This window comes from Camelina sativa, chromosome 17 (assembly GCF_030686135.1).
Source record: "Camelina sativa cultivar CO46 ecotype springtype chromosome 17, ASM3068613v1".
Lineage (NCBI taxonomy): Eukaryota > Viridiplantae > Streptophyta > Magnoliopsida > Brassicales > Brassicaceae > Camelina > Camelina sativa.
The window spans coordinates 9,501,241-9,511,134 of NC_141896.1; positions in this window are offsets into that span (position 1 = coordinate 9,501,241).

A 9,894-nucleotide genomic window follows, 5' to 3' on the forward strand; every position below is an offset into this window, starting at 1 on the left:
GAGCTGCTTGAACATTCTTCCGAGATCGCTAGTAGTGCTCATGAATGAAGAAGACGTACAATCCATAGATTTGTCTCTGTTTCTGATAAAGATTGAAGAAGGGTAGTTTTGGTTCTATTGGTGAAATGGGTATGAAATATCAAATATGTAGTTTAGACTCTAGAGGAAGTTTCAATCTTTATCGTCTATAGGCATTATACACGTACAGCTCTCTCTTTATATAGTAAGTAACAGTATGATTGAGTGTGTACGGAAGAGATTAGACAGAGGAAGTTTCGTAGAAATGAGAAGTGAAAAACGACTAAAATACTGAAAAATGACGTTTCTAGAAGAAGACAACAACGAAAGAAGCGGGTTTAAGGCAAACAATAGAGAAGATTGTTGAAGCAATGCTTATTACTACGAGTCATGTCAAAAGTAACTCGCAAGTCGCAACAACAACATCTTAGTGGTAAATTACCACTGGTAATGCTAGCGAGAAGGAGGAGAATTTTGGAGGATCACGATGAGAATTATAGTGCTTATATCCCAGAGTTAAAAGAATGAGAATGTGGATAGTGATGAATGATGATGCATTCAAACCATGACTCGATCATGAATGTCTGAAGATCAGCATTTTCTAACAAAAATAGAGTATCAGCACTTGGAGTTCTGTCACATGACTAGTACTTCCGTTTTCATTGAAAAATAATTAGGATATGTAAAGACCCTCTGTTTCATGAAATAAGTTTCGGCGTGACCTTTGTTATGCTTCTTCCCTGAGTACTAGTGTGGACTTAATTTCTTCACACATTCAAGATATCTCTATACTAATTTGTTTGGTCTTTTTTTTTTTTTACATCAGTCAGAATCTGTTCTATTAAGGAAAAAATATGCTACCGCTATTACATGTCCGAAATCACCCTGTAACTAATACATGGGTCATATATCTAATTAGGGCTATCTAATTAGGGCTGGGCATTCGGGTTATCCATTTGGGTTCGGATATTATCCGTTCGGGTTCGGGTTAATGGGTAGTGGAAAATAGAACCCATTCAGGTATTTTACTATGTTTGGGTTCGGTTCGGTTCGGGTAGTACCGGGTTCGGGTCGGTTTGGGTTACAATTTTCAGAACCCAATTAGTACCCGAACTACCGGGTACCCGAAAAAATATAATTAAAATTAATTAAATTTAAATAAATTTAGTTAAAATTTGACTTATGTGACAATATATTTTAGATATTTTGATTATTTTTGATATTTAGGTATAAAACTAAATGAAATATTCAAAATTATAATCATAACTTTAGGGTAATTGCAGTATATTAATGATAAATATTATAAATATGTTTATATGTTCGGGTTTGTTGGGTACCCAAACGGGTACCGGGTATTACACGATCCTAACCCGAACCCACGGGTATTAAAAAATAGAACCCAATAGGGTTTTATAAGCAAACCCGAACCCAACCCGAACCCGGTTTTTCGGGTCGGGTTCCGGGTTGGGTATTCGGGTACGGTTTGTATGCCCAGGCCTATATCTAATAAATGTATTAGTTTTTTTTTTTGGTAAAGCAGCGGGGAGAAGTGTAAGATTCCGACCCTAAAAACCCATACTCAGACATACTGGCCCATAAAATTTTTTCTTATGGCCTATGTAATTCTACTCAATTACTTAACAAGACATAACAGCGGATATGTATAACAAGTGCAATAACTCAAAAATACGGATTCATTAATAATAAAGGTTCGATTCATCCTTTAAAGTAACAATTGTCTCATGCATGAAGATAACGAAAATTAATAAAACAAATGCCATGAATTAAACTACCCAAAGCCACCATCCTTCTTCCTCCCTTGCTTTCGTCACACGAGCTGGTCAGCCACTAAAGTCCCGATCATCGGACCTTTCTTTTTCTGCGTCCATTAAAAGGAGGCGTAAGTAAACAAAGTTTACTTAGTGGAGCGGTCATCCCGTCTCACTAGGCTCAGTTCAACGATCTCAATCTAACACAGGGTATATTCCAATCAAGTCACGCAAGTCAAACAATTCCCATAAGATAGTTGCCTACATCGCTTAGACCAACCACCATTCATATTGCAATAGAAACACATAACCATAATAAGACAAGCAATCAACAAGATTAAATAAACCACAGGTTAAGAGAATCAACCATGGAACTCGGCCACAGTCACGCACTCACCTTCGGTATCGACCTAAGGTGTTAAACTCTCGGTTCCTATGCTTGGATCTGATCCCCGCTTCTACACGGACAGATCGATACCATTAATATCCGAGATATATTCCATAACCATCGACGGATCAAGGTGGAAGAACACTTACTGTTCCTCTCTCGACTTGGACGTAGGATCTTTCGGTTTAAGCTTCGATGGAACTCTCTCTTTCTCTCTTGCGGCGGCTCTCGGATGCTTATGCGAAACTAGAGAAATTCTAAGGGTTTTATCCCTTATATAGGATCCACGAACCGCCCTAAGTTGCCTTAGAATGATAAGTCTCACTGCCCCTAACTTCCCTTGTTTCTCGCATCTATCCTTATCTGATCACCTTTCCTTTTACCGCGAGTTTCCATTTCTCTCGGGTTTCCTTACCCGTGAGTCGGCTTAAATCTCCGCGAGATTTCCAAGTCCTTTAGGCCATCCATCGGCCCATCGTCCAGTCGATCCATCCTCGTCCATCGGCCCGGTCCATCGATCACCGATGCAACCATTTCCAGATAGTCCACTTCACTATCACTATCACTTCACTATCACTATCACTTCACTATCACTATAATATCACTATCACTATACTATCACTATCACTAGGACTTTCATTCCTATTATACTCGGACTTTCTCTCGGACTAAGTACTGAAACCTCCCATCTCATTTTTCGGCAATTTACAAACTTGTTTCGTCCGAACCGAAGATTTCCACTTTCATCCAGGAACTTGCAAGCCTGAACACAATAAACTTGGGATTCCACTTCTTCAGTTCAAACGTCTGTTCACTACTTCAGTAGTCTCGAACTCTCCATTTCCATACCCAATCCCCATAACTTATTGGGTTCTATCGTCGAACTCTATCGTTGCTGACTTCCGCATTCTCTCGACAATCCTCGATATCAAGTATCGGCAATTCTCGGCAATCCTCGATACCAAGTATCGACAACTCTCGGCAATCCTCGATACCAAGTATCGGCAACTTCTCGGCAATCCTCGATACCAAGTATCGGCATTCCTCGGCACTGGTTACCGGTATTCCTCGATACTAAGTATCGGTATCTCTCGGCTCTAGTTCTCGGTAACTCTCGATACTGACTCTCGGTCATTCTCGGCACTTCTTCTCGGTCTTTCCCGATACCGTTTCTCGGTCACTCTCGATACTGATTCTTCGGCACTCTCGGCACTGATTCTTCAGTACTCTCGGCACTGATTCCTCGGCAACTCTCGGTAATTCTGTTACCGAGGTTCTGGGTCTTTACAAGAAGCCTCCCCGAGATTATTAATTAGAAAAACTTAGACCGTTTACAGTTGGAACACTACGGGGACACGCAGGTCCCAAAACATCATGTTGCAACAAAGATACAACAACACTCGGAACCGAACTAAAATAATGAAAACCCAGCGGCAAAGTAAAAGCATAAATCGCTAATCCATCGGCAAGACAATTAGCTTCCATATACACGTGTTTCACACGGACTATCCAGTCCCTTGATAACAAGCCATGGCACAACCGCACGAGGAAAGACAACGGATGAGTCTCCCCAATCCCTATCTTAAGATACCCCACCACCATCTCTGAATCAACCTCTAACTCAACCCTCCTGATCTCACGTACCCAAGCGATAAGAAGCCCATAGTAGACCCCCCATAACTCCGCCAAGGGAGCCAAACATCTCCCAATGTGCAAAGCGAAACCCTCATACCAGCCTCCTTCCGCATCCCTTATAACCCCACCCGCAGCTAGACCAGGATTACCACGAGAAGCCCCATCTGTATTTAATTTAAATCACCCCTCAGCCGGAGCTATCCACCTAACCTGGATTTCCCGTCTCTCTCTACGAACGTTCTCACTTACCCGTCTAGCTGCAACAACCTCTTTTACCGATTCTTTGATAAACTTGACTCTGTCCAGCCATACTCTATTCTCCCCAAACACGTTACTGCAACGCCACTTCCAAGCCCACCAGACAGCCATAGCAAATAAAACATGTCAGTAAGATTCATCGACACCACCCCCTCCTCTAAGATTAGCAAACAACCATTCAAGCAAAGTCTGAGTAAAGAACAAGCGACGCTTATTCACCGGGAGTACCCGCTGCCACAACCCTGCCATAGCCGGGCAGTCATGCAGGACGTGGAACTGCAACTGTCCAAACCCGATCATAAAAACTTCCCATGTCCTGCTCCAGTACCCCTCTCCTTGTTATCAATGCATATGCAGATTTAACGGTAAAACGACCATCAACTGTCTTCCCCCACGCCATACAATCCTTTGCACCCGTCACCTTATCAAGCATGACTGCAAATAATTCAAGTCGACGGTTCTCCGCTAAAAAAGGCGTTATTCTATTCTAATCCCAACCAACCCCATCAGACCAGAGATCACTAGCAAGTACTGTCTCATAGCCATCCTGCAGGCCACCAGAGTTGCCCTCAAGCAAAGGATGATTCATCACCCACCTATCAGTCCAGAAGCGTATCTGTCTACCATCTCTGACTGCCCAACTCAGACCCTTTAAAATCACTTCCCGAAACCCCACACACACTTCTCCAAGTAGATGACCAGTTACTCTTCGCCGTAATCCAGTTGGGCTCTCGAATCGTACCCACTCTATACTTAGCTCTCACCACCCTAGCCCATAGACTAGTCGTATCAAGAAGTAACCGCCACCCGACTTTAGCAATCATAGCTTTGTTCATCTCACACGCTGTTCGAATCCCCAGCCCACCATCTCGTTTAGGTAAACAAACCTTTTCCCAAACTACCAGATACACTTTCCGGTGGTCTGGAGTGGAGCCCCATAAGAATTCACGAGATATTCTGTCTAGCTTCTCCAAAGTAGACGCAGGAAATTTGATAACACTCATTGTATGTATAGGAACAGAAGACAAAACTGACTTTGTTAAGGTAAGCCGACCTGCAAAGCTCAGCGTCTGACTCTTCCAACCTGCCAACAGGGCTGACACCTTCGCAAGAACATCACCAAAAGTATCCTTGTTAATCCTTTTCTGTAAGACTGGCATTCCCAAATACTTCCCCAACTCTCTTGTAGATTGAATACCACTCTCAACACTAATTTGATGCCCCAACTCACGAGACACATTATCTGAGAAGTAAATTTTAGATTTCTCTAGACTTACCTTCTGACATGAGGCCAAACAGAAACACTCCAACTCATTGCGTACCACTCTAACTTGTGACACCGAAGCCTCAGCAAACAAGGTCAGGTCATCCGCAAACAAAATGTGAGAGAGATAAGGACCGCCATTAGATAACCGAATTGGTTTCCAAGCTTTGGTCACAATCTCTTGCTCGATCAAATGACACAACCTCTCCATACATAATACAAACAGATATGGTGAGAGTGAATCACCCTGGTGCAAGCCTCGCTTTGGTTTAAACGGTTCAGTCTTCTCACCATTCCAAAGTAAGCTCATATTCGGTCTAGAGACACAGTTCATGATCCACCCAACCCATGTGTCATTCAGACCTACTGCCTTGAGTGTTTCCTCCAAGAAGTCCCAACGTCTTTCTCAACCTTTGTAAAGCATCCCGGGTATTAAGATGTATTAGTTAATGCTTAGGTAATCCCTATATAAGTAAAAGAGAAGTACAAAAGTGTTTCCGGGTCGGGTCAATTTTGCCAAAATAACCCGAAATTAAGGGAGTCGGATTCGGATAAAAAATACTCACTGTGCTATAAATGGGTTATCGGGTTATTTATTTCATATTTATTTCGTAAATATTAAAGGAAAACTTAAATAGATTTTCCAAAACAAAACTATAATAGTTGAGAGAATATTTTTGATTCCTCTAACAAAACGGTAGCATATTATGGGATTTCAATTGGAAAATCTATTTAAGTTTCAATTTCGGAAACTATAATTATGGTATGTTGAATTATAGAAGTACAATTTACTGCACAATTTTGGAACATTTACTACGCATTTATGGTTTTCTAATTTAAGTTAAAAAGATATTTGCTTTCAAATTGTGTACCTAAATTTTAGTCCCCTAATTGATTGCAAAATCGAAAATATCATTAATTACTATCCTAAATTAACAAAAATCCAAAATTATTTCATTTTAAGATTTGATTACCAAATTAATCTATATATACATTTTTGAAGTACATTTTAGGTTATACCCTTTAAATTATACATATTTACAAAAATTATTTACAAATAATCCTTATAAATTTACACAAAACACAATAATAAAAATATGGTAAGTCGTCTACCAAATCTATTCTGTTAATGAATAAAAAATCTTAATAACATTTTTTCCATAATTATCTCTACGAAATTATAATTTTAAAAAAGAAATATAATTTAAATATTTTACACAAAAAAAAGAAACTAGAATATCTTTGCTTCCTTTTGTCGTTTATTATTATTAACTGAAAATATTATACATTAACCACATTTACCTTTTACATACAATCGTTATCAAAAACCTAATCAAAACAAATAAATCACATTTTTTTTGGAAATACGATCAAAACTAATAATTTAACCTACTTGATCACCAAGCATATCTAAACCCGACGACATCTATATATATATATACATCTGAAACAAAGTTAAACATACCAGCACCTAAAGCGACAAACACATACTAAAAACACTGTTAGAGATATGGCTGTTTCATTTTCCTATCTTCCAGACTTGAAGACGTCAAGTAAAAATCATGTATTCACTGTAAAAAACAAAGAAGGAGACTCTTGAAATAAGTCACACCATTAGTCTATAACAAGCCAAATCACCGTACTTCCTAATGCAGCTTCGACCGGTAATATGAGATCTATGAGCTTAAGGTCTTTCTTTGAGATTGTGGATTTTAAGCATGTCTATAAATTTGTGACTTACGCATAATGCATATGGATAAGGTGTGCACTTTTGTCGGAACGGCTTCGTATGTTCCTCTTGAATTTCCGTAAGAGTTTTATGTAAGACCAAATTTTGACCATTATGTGATGATATATGGACTTTTTGGTTTTGAAGTAGCCTCTTAGTTAGAACAATTTTATTGGAAATAAACCAGGGTCATGTCCGGCTCATGTCAAAACAATAACTAAAAGGTATGACTTATTGCAACTCCAATTAAACTATAATAATTGGTCTCTTGATTTTAATTTGCAGTCTCCAAAGCAAAAGACTATCAAGAAGACCCATAAGGACGAAGAAGCTGGATTTAACATACAAGCAGATATGATGGGTGGATTTAGTGGAGTAAAGTAGTTGATTACCTTTAAATGGTTAAAAGAATTATACAATGAAGTCCATATTCATCAACATGCAATTATTTTTGTACATAAGATTATTAGCTATATAGAGTACAAGATGAGCCAAAAATATACACTTTCCATTTCGAAAAAGTGATTATAGACCTCACGCAATTCCCACGAAAAAGAGTCAAAGTAAGGTAGAAAAATGGGAAACTTATCATAGTCTTGCATCTCACAAATACGAACAGAGGAAAAAGATTGAATTACGCTTGAGCTCTTAATCGTTGAAAACATTTTTCAAACCACACACAGTTTTGTCTTCACCGCCATTAGAAATCCTCCATTGTCATAAAAAAATTACTGATCTCACACCAATTCCATCGATTACTCACCGAAGGACACATGCAGACGATCAAACATCATTAGGTATTTTTTGGGATGAATCAGACTATCAGAGATGAAGGTGCAAAGGCGTCAAAATGTTGGAAAGAGATGACAAAAGTTAATTGGGTTTTTCTTTTAGTATTATGGTTCATTATTGGACTTTGTTTTAATGGGTTTGATTAAAAATATTAAACTTAGTTTAATTGTATATTTTAAATTTAATGTATCATGGGTTAAATCCTGAAAACATTATCATTATATATATATATATAGTTTAATACTAAAACTAAAAACCTGTAAAATCTTACAAAATTATAATTTAAAATTTTAAACATTTACATTTTTAAATATTATTATTAATATTAACTTAATAAGGACTTTAAAATATTAGGAATATGTAAATTTATAAAAACATTCAAAATACTATAGAATGTGGTTATATGGCAGGACGAGTTTCAAAGAAGACGGTTTGAAATGACATTAGTAAACATTTAAAATATCATTAACTCGGTACTAAAATACGGGTTAAATCCTCATTTTATATTTTGGTCAATACTAAGAATATTTAAATATTTGATATATCAAATCAAATAGATTTAACTAAGGTTGTGTAAAATAGTTAATCATTAGCAATATTATGAATTAATCAAATAATAGCGTATAAATTACTTATTATTTATTTATATTAATTATTATTTTCTAATAATTAACAATCTAAATATAATCATAAACACTAAACAAAATAAACAAAATATAACAAACAAATTATAATTATAATTATAATTTTGTAGTACAAAAATTATTCCGCGGTGTACCGCGGGTTAAAATCTAGTTATGGTTAATATTTAAAAATTAGGAGAATATACCTTAAAATTTACCCTAATCGTGTAACATGTATATGTCTACCTATAAATATATGTAAGTCATCTTGGTTGAATTCATTATTTATACCTTTCACATTTTATTTGCTTCATTTCTCTATTAAGTTTTCCAAATGGCTTTGCTACTATGTTTCGATTATTGTGTAAATGTTGCTACTTGGTTTCGACTTTTGTGTCATAATCTTTGTATGAAGTATGAACCATTACTTATTTCATTTGTATGCCAATATATATTCCAGCTCGATTTATTAAATTCTACTACATATACATCATATATACATAACTAAAATAAAACTTGTGCAACAATGTAATACTTCTTTTACAAGGTCAGTGATTGCTCTGTTAAGAGTTTCTTTTTTTTTTTTTAATCTAGATAACCGATTTCTTAAATTTAGATTTTAAGCAAAGTTTCACATTTTAAGGCGATAAATTAAAAATATATTAAAATTTTATCGTGGGCTGATAACACCAATGAGAATCTAGAAGAAATATTTGTCCGTAAGAACACGGGTTAAAACTTAACTAATATAGAATAAAATCAATTTTACATTAACAATCGTATTGTACCATTAACGTTACCAATTTTTATTTGTATATAAACTATATTACATATTAAACTAATTCAATTTTTGATAACTAAATTCGTTTGATATTTTAGACGTATAACAACTCAAATTAAGGTAAAGATTAATATTGAACTCAAAATTTTTATTCTTAAACTATATTATGTATTTTTACTACTTAAACTACAAACAATATATGTAATAACACTAGATTAATACAAAAAAATGATCTGAAAATATTAGTTGATATGGTTTTTGGATTTAAACCTCTATTGTATTATAATCCTATATTGTAAGGATTTACAGTATGTGTAATATTCTAAATTTTACTTCTCTCTAACATATATTTTTAAAAGTTAATCAAATATATATATATATATATAACTATCATGAATTTTTAAGTTAACATGAGTTGGTTTTCGAAACTCACAATCATATGGTTGAGTGGGTTATGATTTATATTTTCATGAATGCAATATTTACGGATTGGTCCGTCAAAATATATATTGTGAGTGTGTTTTTAAAAATGCATATTTTTACGAACGCAATCTTTTAGGGAATCGTCTGTCTAAATATACACTGTGAATGTATACTGTTTACAAATGCAATCTCTTATTGGTTGGTTAGTCAAAAA